This window comes from Tenebrio molitor, chromosome 4 (genome assembly GCF_963966145.1).
Source record: "Tenebrio molitor chromosome 4, icTenMoli1.1, whole genome shotgun sequence".
NCBI lineage: Eukaryota > Metazoa > Arthropoda > Insecta > Coleoptera > Tenebrionidae > Tenebrio > Tenebrio molitor.
The window spans coordinates 19,162,205-19,174,476 of record NC_091049.1 but is presented as its reverse complement, the minus strand read 5'-3'; the positions used below and the strand labels follow the sequence as shown (position 1 = coordinate 19,174,476).

The 12,272-nt window shown below is 36.1% G+C and overlaps 2 long non-coding RNA genes across 2 annotated transcripts in view; one reads left to right on the top strand and one right to left on the bottom strand.

Moving 5' to 3' along the window:
• LOC138128731 (uncharacterized) overlaps positions 1 to 12,272 on the top strand; it is a 74,207-nt gene that overhangs the window by 21,696 nt on the left and 40,239 nt on the right. The gene's annotated exons all lie outside the window — the stretch shown is intronic.
• Positions 6,123 to 6,810, bottom strand: LOC138129143 (uncharacterized). Its single transcript, XR_011159111.1, has 3 exons — positions 6,581 to 6,810; positions 6,439 to 6,519; positions 6,123 to 6,386 (listed from the first exon to the last, which is right to left on the bottom strand). It is a non-coding gene; the product is annotated as an uncharacterized lncRNA (long non-coding RNA).

Here is a 12,272-nt window from a genome sequence, read left to right as displayed (position 1 = left end):
AAAGTATTCCATTCCTGTCGAGAGAAAAATAGTTTACCAAGAGGCTTGTCCTCGAGGTGAACTAGTTCTCACGACACAGGAATGGAATACTTTCAACCAACTTCCATAATATTACCGTTTATTTCAGCAAAATATTAAAATTTAGTCGGCGCGCACTATTGAGATTGTATTAAATTTTAGTTCACAAAAGTCAAACCAAATTGATATTTGCTGAGATTTTTTAACAAACAAAATGTGCGATAATGAAATACATTGTAACCCTCCCCAGAATTGCGGGAATCTGCATACCAATTAACACTTAATCTCTTACCTGAGAAAAGCAAATTACGATACTGAAAAAACGTAGAAGTTTTCACGATTGGTGCGACAGTAGCGCCCTCATAGGTCGGTTATGGTTTTCATTAATAACCGATTACTACTAATTATTGACTTGTTTTTTCACTATTACTGACCGGTTGAATTGTACGCGGGTAATCGCTCACTTCCCAACCTTTAAGGGGTTCAAAAAGCTGTACGTTACTAACCGATTGTAACTAGTAGTAGATTACATACCGAGGTGGGAAGTGTTTCATTCCTGTCGAGAGCTAAGATAGTTTACCAAGGCGTAGCCGAGGTGAACTAATGCTCGGGGCAGGAATGAACACATTTCTACCAAGGTTTGTATACTATTTTATTCCAAATCATTACATTTTTAGCAAATAAACAATTAATGTGATGCAGTTTCATTTCTACTGTTTTTCGGCTCTCAGTAAGTACGCCACTGGAAAAACCTTAGGGCGGAAAGTGGCCTATTACTGACCAAGAGAGGGAAGTAAAGATAAAAAGGAATGGTTAACTTTCCGCCCTCGTATAAGGTTAGGAATGTGCATATTACAATACGATTCCGAATAAACAGATTTATTCTCTACTGTAGAATGAGAAGTCTTAGATTTTATATCTGAGTGGCGTCCAGCAGTAATTTCCCAGACTTTCCATAAAGCTTGGTTACCAGCTCCCATATTTGAGGTGAGATTTACAATATTGAAACCTAATGGCTTCATTTTTTGCAATATATTTTTTATTATGTCATTGATAATAATTACAGCTTTTACAGAATTTCCAGTAAAATAGTACCCCACTACTTGTTTCCAGCATGCTTTTACACGAGCAAGCATAAACACTAGAAACTCCAGTGTGGTCTGGTAACGTAACTTTGCCAAACTATTTATTTAAGGAAATGTCTTAGACAGAAGCTGACATTATGGACATTTCATCCAAAACTAAGGCACAGTCTCTTTTACTAGGGGCAAATGTTTGTACCTTGGTATCTAAAAATTTCAAATTTCATCTAAAATACCACCATCGAAGTTTAAATTTTGCAGTCTTCTTTGAACTGTACATGCAGATGATAATGGCAACTTTTGTCGCAATAATTCTTCGTATCCATTTTCTCCACAACTAAATTTTAATCTTAACACGTTGACTACAGTTTCATTCGACCATTTTAGAAATTTACATGATTTATCCTCACTTCTATGCTTTATAATTGTTACCTGGTCTTCATTAAACAACTGTTTTAATAATCCTGCCTGGCCTACCTTTTGCTTCATTTCAGTTGTTTTAAGCTTAATTATGGTATTTCTCAATTGGCGTTTATACCTCGAAGGTTTATTCCTCTGCTTAAAATGCATCCGCTCATACTTCAGCAATTTCTCGTGTACAGCAATATTGACAGTGACTGCCGATTCACTTTCTCCAAGACTCACATCTTCTTCTATATCTGTAAAGAATAATCAATCAACAAAAAATAGTAACACTCAGCCTATAAGTTAGTTGATCCTAAAAAGCTGTTTTGATTATTTATATTAATAACAAAAATAAGTCCTTTTGAAACTGTAAAACGATAATTTTATGTACATTTTCACAAGCGGACGAAAAGTAACTCTTTTTCGGACGCACTTTATCGGACGCTGATCGTGGCGTCATCTGTTGGTCCGTTTAGTAATTTACCGCCCCACTCTTTCGGCAGCATCTTCTTTAATTAGTACAGCAGAACTTTCTGGATCCACATAACCTCTCATTGGGATTGTATTTACTCTATAGCGTTATAAACAATGTTTACCTTTGACAGGACATTTTATTTCCAATAATTTTTGAGGTACGCCGCTGCTATTGACGACAATCCCATCAGGAGAATAGCCCAGCCACGGAAATTTTTTGCAGATGACAAAACCTGCTGATACAACAATGTCACTGCACGACATGGCATAGGCTGCAAAAGCTTCTGCTTCATATTTTTTTCCATGCTCTATAGCATCGCCATAAGCCTTTTTTTGAAAAAAAAAAAAAAAACTATTTTTTTCTCTTCCAATCGTGCTTAGCATAGGTATAGATCGAATAGCATGTCGTACCTGTAATTTTTTTAAAAAATTTGGTGCGTAAGTATATCTATAATAAACTTTCAAGACTTATCATGCCTGTAATTCTCAAGCGCCGGAAATCAGACCCTGCCTGACTAACCATTACAGCTTGCTTAATACTGTTATCAGTTGCTGTTAAGTTGTCCAACAAGTTGAGACAACATGGTTGCATTGGTGGCAAATCCACCTTTAAATTTTCCAAGAAAGATGACGTTTCAGCATGATTTATGATTTGTTGCAACGTTCAATTAATTTGGACAACTTCCTGTTCAATCCTGTCTTGTGAAGGTCCCTCATCTCTCCTTCGTTTATTGCTGCCTCCACAAATTCCTAAACTGCTAGGACAATTCCATTAAAAAAAATTAATTAGGATAATGCAAATTGATTCTTACCAATGTTTATATTAAATTGATACAGGCCGAGAATTTTTAAATATCAGTAGAGCAGCATTCTTTTCTTCTTCATTCAAGTCCCTACAACGTTTTGCGACTTTCACGCATTCGTATGAGCGAACTGGTTTTGGTTCAAAAACACTAATGGCTTCAGTTTTATTTTTATTCCAGTAGCACTCCACATCTGTCGATGACAACTTTTCAACATCATTTAATATACTCCTGAAATAAACGAAAACAAAGGCCAAACAAGGAACTACACATAAAATGTCAGTGGCTTGATAATAATATGCCAAATAAAGTATATTTTATTCATATTCAACCTGGCACAGTAGAGTAGGCTCGCTGAAATATGCTTGCTAGTGCCTGATAATCCAGCCTTACAAGTACCGGTGAAACGATGTATTTCCACCTCACATCCTGTTAGCTGCAAGTCGCCATTAATTTTATGTGGAGCACTTTTTAATCCACTGGTCTGGAGACACAATCCAGCAACACTGTAACGTTTGTCTACAATTTTTGTGACCCCACACAATAACAACAGCTTTCCCAAAAGGACCCCTTTACCCTTTACTACACATTGACTGTTAGAAGAAGCCTCCAAGTATTTAAAAATCGTAGCTAACCGAAGGAAAGCCATTTTCCTGTAACTGAAATATCAATATATAGTATGTTTTCCACTTTTTAAAACACTTTCAATGTTTTGAAAACAAAATACTTAATTCACCTAACCTACCTTTACGCCTCCATTTGTTTTACGCCTGTTTTACGAAATTACATCATAATCTTTGATGCCTACATTAAAAAATGTTACTTTAAGGAATACACTTACCTTACTGAAAAACACAATTAACAAATAAAAGAGTTTTGGACACAAAAATTAACACGTAAACAAATGGAAAATCTCGTAAGGACGACTTTGGATCAGCTGATTGTCAATTGTCAGAACAGCAGCGCCCTCGCAGTAGTCGAAATAGCGAATACTAACTAAGAAAAGTCTTGAGAATTTCCCTCTAATACTGGCGTGATTGTCATTAAAAAAGATCCAAGGTAGTTTCAGAATTCTGTATAGGTGCTACTTATATCAGAAGGAGACAAAACTGGATAAGGGCCAGGAGGACCTGTATTCGCAGAATGTTCTGGGGAGATTGTTCTTTCAGGATATCTTGACTAGTAACCTGCACGCGGGTCATATAGTTGATCAGTGATCACTATAGTTTGGTACTGATCTAATTACTTCACTTGTATAGCTGTTCACTTGTGGTTTCAGTATAGTTATCTATGGAATCAGTTGTTTTGTGTTTTTTCTTGCTTTTTGCTCTTTGAGAACGATCTGCTATTTCTTCATCATTCTGTGTGTCGAGCTGTAATCGGCAGGCTCTTTTGAGCGCGGGAAATTTTACAAAAAAGTTTCAGTTTTTGTCGGGTTAAGCATAGTTCTACTTTAAAATACAACCATAACAGCGATAATTACTCGCTATTTTGATGAAACCAGCCAACTTCATGAACAGTACAATTCTGTAATTCTGCGAAGGCTGCTCTCGCCACGGGTTCAGTGTCCATCCCATACTTCACCGCAACTGTAGGTCGAACAGTGTTTTTTACCTTTGTGAATTGTTGTACACGATTTTAAAAATTCGTCAATCTTGTTTTCATTCTGTACGCTTTTAATCTGCAAGTTATTCGTAACTGTCGCTGCTTGAACTACACTAATGTTTACGATTGACCAATTGAATTAAAAGCTACTTCCATCCATTCCTCAGCATCGACCTCAACTTCTTTGTATCGATTCGAATATTTTTCTGGACATTTAATTTTTTCATATTTATAAATAACTAAATAAGATTATCCACGTGAGAAGCAATGCATGCGTGGCAATTTGTCTTGTTCGAATTCATCAAATGTGGTGGAAAAGTGTTTAAAAAGTGCACATTTAATTTTTATTAACAATGTTATTTCCGGTTATTTCAATTCAGACGTTTGTAATTTTGATTAAAAAAGAATAAAGAAACTTGTGAAAATGTAATTATTTTATTTTTCTAGACGATAAAACTTCATTTTACCATGAAGAAAACAGTAGATAAAATACCATTTTATCGTTTAGGATGGAATAAAATAATTTAATTCGTTATTCCGAACATACACTTCTTGTAATGCTGGCTTTATCTGGGACATCATCCAAATAGTCGCATCATGTACTGACCCAGGAAATCGAGCATTTATATTAATTATTTCCCTATCAGCATCACAAATGATCTGTGTGTTGATTGAATAATAGTTTTTTCGGCAATAATATGCTGCCCCTGGATGTACAGGATGTTCAGCTGGTGGTGCAACTATTCTTATTTGCGTACAATCTATCACACCAAGTAGATCTGGGAAACGTTCTTCAACGTGAAGAAAACCTTGTTTTTTATTTTGCCTCGCCTGTGGACTATTTGGAAATTTTATCCACTGATGCATTAAGTGTGTCACTATGCAGTTGGAGACTTCTGTTATGCATCTGCTGACACTTGGTTGACTGAGTGCGAAAGAGTAGCCGTGTCCAACTCCAAGCTGATAACTTCCATAGCCAAAAAAGTGTAGAGCAGTCAAGACTCTTAAGTGAACTGGAATCGCTGTTGTTCGTTGGGCATGTATCATATGGGGCCTCAAATTTTCAACTAAATCCAAGCAACATCGTTTGTTTAATCCAAATAGTTTTAAAAACATGCGATTTGGCAGACTAAATGGGTTACTAGTATCCCTCAGTTGTCGCTGCATCATCCGTGCTTCATTTCTAGATAATTGTTATTTAATAGGTGACAGTGGTTATCCTTTGGAACCGTGGCTGCTTACACCATTTGGTCAAGTTGCACCAAATTCTAGAGAAGCAAGATATAATAAAGCTTTGTCTAAAATTAGGACAATAATTGAACACGTCAATGGCATGTTAAAGGCACGATTTCGCTGCACACATGGTCACAGAGCATTATGATCCTGTGAGAGCAGCAAAAATTATTTACAGTTGTGCTGTTTTACACAACATGTGTCGAGATCATAATGTTCCTCTACCTGATGATGGAGCACTGAACATTCGACCTGACAATAATGACTTACCAGTTAATGTTAATCATCAACAGTGGTTCAATGTTGGAAATCAAATTCGCCAACGTATTGTTAATACATATTTTGATAATTAAATTACCTACATGTTCATCTTACATACTTTTATTTTATTTAAAAGGACATCAATACATCAAAATTTTAACTGTAGTGTAGCACATCTTGGTCCATAATCAGGATTGGTTCAATGTAGGGAGAGAAATTAGATAACATATTGTTAATAGACATTTTTTATAAAAATATGTTACGAACTATTACAAAAAAAAAATATATTTATAAAAGAAATACCTTAAATTTAAAACTTAAATTGTAGAGCAGCGCTAACTGGCCTCTTTCTTTTAAGCTTTGTTGCTAATTCTAACACTGACTGAGCTAACGTCAGGTTGGAACTGCTTAAGCTACGTAAACATTCCTCGTGTTGTTCTGCTATGTGCTCGAGTGTCCCTGTTTTTTTCTTTTTTGGAGTAGGAGACCGATAAGAAATATCGCTCTGCAATTTTAAGACATGTATAAACATTGAACAAATAGTTTTAAAAACATACCAAAATGTTGTGATAATCTGTTTTATCACTGCCATCTCCTTGATCTTCTTCATTCTCATTTGCCACTTCAACAGCAACTGGCTACAATTTTAATTACATGACACTTTGTCCAATAATAGAATTAAAGCAGTAATAAACTTACCAAATCTTCGAATGAAATTTCCAAATCATTCGGTGGAGCAATTATTTCTATTCCTAGACCAGCTTCCCCTATTTCCGGAATCCCGGCTATTACAACAGGCGTCAGTAACGCCAATAACCGTTCCTCCAACGGTAACAGGTCTTCCTGGCTACTAGGTCCTCCTCCCGTCTTTGTGGCATTTAAGTGCCTTAACCTGGCCTTCTTCTTCACGGCACTTTTGAAGTCACTTAATGTCTAAAAATAGTTACATACATTTAACGGTCATAATTTTATTTTTAAGCCCAGGCCCACGCCAACAGAAATTTTCCCAGATGTCGCAGATGTGCAGATGTCTGCAAAACACATTTCATAACAAAATTCTTTAGATGATTTGTAAATACTTATCTGTTTGTTAATCACATTCTATTAAATGATCACCAGTTGAAGTATAACTTAACCTCATACTACATCACATTGATCACATGTGAAATTTCAGTCTGATTTTTCAAAACAAACTGCGGGATGAACGGCCTACAAATGTGGCGTGTTCACAACTGATTTAACGTACATGGCTTAAAACTTGGTATTTTACCGGTCTCCGATAAATTCGAGTTACAGAATAGAAATTTAAAGTTGTGCATTTAACGCTCCGATAAAATCGAGTATTTTAACCCTCCGGTAAATTTATCGGACCTTTTACAGAATAGCCCCTATTATGATACAAGTTTGTCCGCTACGTGTCGTGCTCTTAAACTCGTCGCGCGTGCTTTAAAGGCCCTTATAAACGTGTATCATACGCTATTTTTTATTATACCTGCACTAAAATCTGAAAATTATAACAAAAAAAAGCAAATTGAAATACCTTTTCCGAAGTAATCTGTGTCATTAATCCTTGATATAGAAATGGTCAATTGTTGTTTTTTCGTTGCTATCATAAATTGTGTATAAATGTCTATTTATCATTGTTCAAAATGTAGGTGAATTTGTTGTTACCTAAGCAACCCTTAAAGCTTTAGTGTTTTAATGGCCTTTTTTCGCACGCATTTTAGTGTCAAAAACGGATTATGATTCAGGTATAATAAAAAAAAGTTTTTTTCCAAAACTAATCAGTGAGTACCTAAATTCTAAAATATCCAATTTTAACAACATTCAAATCTACATTATTACGAGGGCGGGGTGAATTATTCCGGGCCTGAACAGGAAGACAATTGTTTTGGGTTGATTTGTATTTATTTCTCAACATAGTCTCCATTTAGCTCTATACACTTATTCCAACGATGCTCTAAAGCCGTTATGCCAGACTGGTAGGTCGATTTGTCGAGGTCCTCAAAATAGTCATTTACAGCGTCAATAACTTCATTATCGTTCGCAAATCTCTTTCCACCGAGCCACTTTTTCAGATTTGGGAATAGATGGAAGTCGCACGGGGCTAAGTCTGGTGAGTATGGTGGGTGGCGAAGCAATTCAAACTTTAATTGGTGAATTTTGGACATCGCAATAAGTGACGTGTGTACTGGTGCATTGTCTCGATGGAACAGCACTTTTTTTTTCGCTAAATGGGGCCGTTTTCTCTTAATCTCTTCGTTCAACTTTTCCAACAAGTTAGCATAATACACCCCAGTGATCGTTTTTCCTTTTTGGAGGTAATCAATAAAGATTATCCCACGTGCATCCCAAAAAACAGTCGCCATAACCTTGCTAGCCGATGCAACTGTCTTTGCTTTCTCTGCCGTAGTCACCTCAATCGGCCGTCCACTGCGTGGTTCATCATTGATGCTCTTTCGACCCATTTTAAATTCAGCTACCCAGCGTTTAACTGTTGTATTTGATGGAGATGAATCTAGCTCCTTTTTAATATCGGTAATATCAGTTAAGCCTTTCAAAAACAAATATTTAATCACCGCACGGATTTCAAACTTTTCCATTTTACTGAAATTGCTTGAGGCGTTTATTTTGACGGACTGTTGTCCAGACAATAAACAACACATTGACTTGAAATTTCTAAGGTAACCTGATACAGGATGAAATCATGCAACGCCTTCATAATATTTAGCATAATGGCTCGGTATCGATATGAGGCCCGGAATTTATCACCCCGCCCTAGTATTTTAGCCGACAGAACAAATAATGGGTTATTCTTTGTAGTCCAATCAATAGGGAGTTTTACCTTGCAAAATGTACAGAAAAGTTTATACTTGGCAGGTATCTTCTATCAGGCATATTATTAATATTGTTGAGTTTGCGACCTTGGAGGATTGCCGCTCGCCCCGCCATACTCGAGAATAGGGGTGCAAAATCACATTTTTGCGAATATTTCATTATCCGCGCGAGATACCTCTATCTAAGTTATTATAGAAAATGTAGAGCATGCAGTTCTCTACATTTTTTGTTCTTTATGTTTTTTTGTCAGATCAATAATTTCGTAATTACAGCGTGTAGAAATCGAGAATTTCTTTTATTTTTGTACTTTTCATTCTTTTCCACACCACCACAGAGGTAGAGCAATAGGGTGCGTTTTTTTTTTTGACGTGGTGTCCCCAGTGGACGTAGTCTACGATGCAGTAGAAGTATGACCCAAACACTTAGCCATGTTATCAACAGCGTAAGATTTTGACTTATCTATGTCACTATTTTGAATTGTTTGCAGTAGAACACTCTTTGTTGTACGAACAGGGATCTCGAGTTTGTGTTCCAGCATCAAGTCTTTTATATCTTGCTTTTTACTACATTTTGTAGGAAGTTTCCTGTCTTGGCGGGAATGGTACGAGGCGTTATCCATTACAATTACCGAATTTTTAGGTAAATTCGGCAATAACCTATTTTTAAACTTGATGGTTCATATCGCTGTGGTAATCTGCGTTATTGCAATATTTTTAGCACATATTCATATTAGCAAACAATTTGGTACCCAGCCGTGTTCAGAGCAAGCATGTAAAATTATTAACCTCTTTCCTCTGGAGGGTGGCGTAATTAATCGACATTTACCGGAATCATCTACCCATCCTTTTCTAAGTACATCATGGGTGTCGTACCACATTTCATCTAGTCTAGATACACAATCAGCCTGCCCTCTTGCTGGTATTGTCGAATATTTTGAATAAATTTGGTCCTCCAAACTTTCAGGCGCTCACTCTCCATTATGGCAAGTCTCTTGTCTATAATTTTGTAGAAGTTATTGGCTGAAGTTATTTAACACCCCACCATAAATTACCGGATGGGGTGCTTTAAGATCTTTTTCTTTGTTGGTGTGATTTATGATTTTAGTCAATATTTCTATTCGAGGTAAAAATACTATATCACTTGTATGATTGTACACTTGAACGCGAATTTCAATAATTCGTGTGTTGTAATGAATGGTAATTACATGTCAAGACATGCAGAAATTTTGCTTGACTGCCCTGCAGTCGTCAGAAAATGATGTCGGGCAAGGCTATTCTCAACACCACTTTTTGGACAAATCACACAAATGATAATTTATTAAAGAAATACTAGTGATACGTACGTACCTTCATATGTAAGAAATCTTCATCGCGAACTTCTATCAGAAATTTGTTAACATCTTCCTTTGTAAAGATTCTTAATTTTTTAGGTTTATATCCTTTATTAGTTCTCTTCGTAACGTAGTTTACTTTATTGTATTTTGAAATATCTATATCTCCTTTTAATGTAAGTGTTGTTGATCAGAATTGAATGATGGCTCCACAAGCTTGATGGCTTGTGAGTTTTGCTTTGTACGCCAGCACTACTTGTTCAGTTGTCTGCAGAGCCGCATTTGAGGGCATCAGGGCCTAGGACAGTGGAGCAAGTGGAGGCACCTTAAATAATATATCTTTTAACAAATTTATTTTCACACTTAATAAATAAAATAAAAATAAATATAATTATTACCAAAAAACATAAATTTTCATAATATACATTTTTTAATCTTCATCGGTTCTTGATGAGCAATACTGGACAGTTGAAGAGCTTATATTTAAGTAAAACACACTTTACGTGATATTTTCGTGCTAAAATCATTTATGATTTCTCTGAAGTCCATTTCCTGACGCAAATCGCCCCCTACGTCTATTTTTAATAATTTTCATTTTAGAAAATGAGCGTTCTCCACTGCAGTTAGACACCACCATCCCCAAATATGCACAATTTTACATTAGGAAATGCGGCGCCGACACTGTTATTAGCCAGAATTCCATAGAAAAACATCGCTTTTGGTTCGCGGTTGACAATGTAGTTCGTCTTGAAGGCATCAATCAAGGCTACAAACTGCACCAACTCATTCCCAAGAGTAACTTCTAGATCGTATTTGTAAATTTTTATTAATTTTTCTGCGGCCGTGTGTAGCTCCGACATGCTTAGATCCTCCAAATGATTCAAGAAACTAATTCGATCGCAGACAGTATCATAAGCTCGAGTTTTTTTCAGCCAAAGCTGCAGAAAGCTAAGGTTGGATTGGAATAAAGCATTCTACTCGAAATTTTTCCTTGTAATATCATAATAGTGGCACTAAATCGCTCTAAGATGTGATTCCAAAATCCAGCGTATAATGGAATTTCAATGCTCCCCATCTTCTCCAAAAGTCTAGCAGCTTCGATCTTGACGACGTCTTTCTACTCTTAATCCTGGGATATGTCAGCTACAGCAGCTTTTAATTTCTCGTAACCATGGACAATAGCTTTTTCTCCCTACCGGTTAGAAATGTAGGCTGTGGATACCTCATTTGAGGTGAGAAAATTCAACTTTCTCGCTAAGGTAAGAAAGTTAATCATGAAATGTTTATGGTAAAACTGTATCAAAATACAAATGTCAAAAGTGTCAAAAGTGAAATAAGTTATTGATAAATGAAAGCCAATTCAATGAAGTAAGTTGGTAGGACAATCATATAATCTGGAAAATAAACAGATAAGCTAGGTAGGTAGATTACTTTACCCTGTTTATATCAAATTTTCGAACAAACCTCAAATCTTCAAATGCGATGACAAGTTAATTAAACAAATAACACAGCCTACTATTCAATTCTCAAAATTTTCGTTTTAATCACGAATATAACCATCTTTTTTGACTTTTTTCAACAAAGTTGTGCCGGTAGGGAAAAAAATTGTATTCAAACCTTGTTAAGAAAGTGTCCTTGCAGACCTTAGGCACTTACAAACCTCGTCTACGACTCGGTTTATAATCTTTGCCTGCGGTCTGCAAGAAACCACTTTCTTACCTTGGTTTGAAATATACTATTGTTGCATCAGCGAGACATCAGTCAATTTCTTGGGAACGTAGAATTTTGTGTTATTCTCCGACAATTTGCTTACTAGAATTGTACTTTGTACTTTGTTGAAAAAAAATGCATAGAACATAGGAAAATGACCAAGAACACTAGGCATAATTATCTGAGTTAGAACATTACACATATTAGACTACTTCTTTACACTACCTTCGAACGGGAGAATTGAATTCAATTGAAAACAATATCAATGTTGCATTAGCCCCTTTGATACTGATTTCAGTTCTGGCCCTGGCTCCGGTAAACCACTGCCAGACGGGAGGGTTTCCTTTTTAATCTCACGCGTGTAGCGATCACGCAAACTCTTCCAACGCCTCATACATTCTTCAACTTAAAAATACAATGTAAACAATAAAGTTATTTTTGGATACGGTTGGCATTTTTACTTGTTATTTTGTGTCTAAAAACAGACCTAAAGCTTGAAAAAGCTCCAAAAAC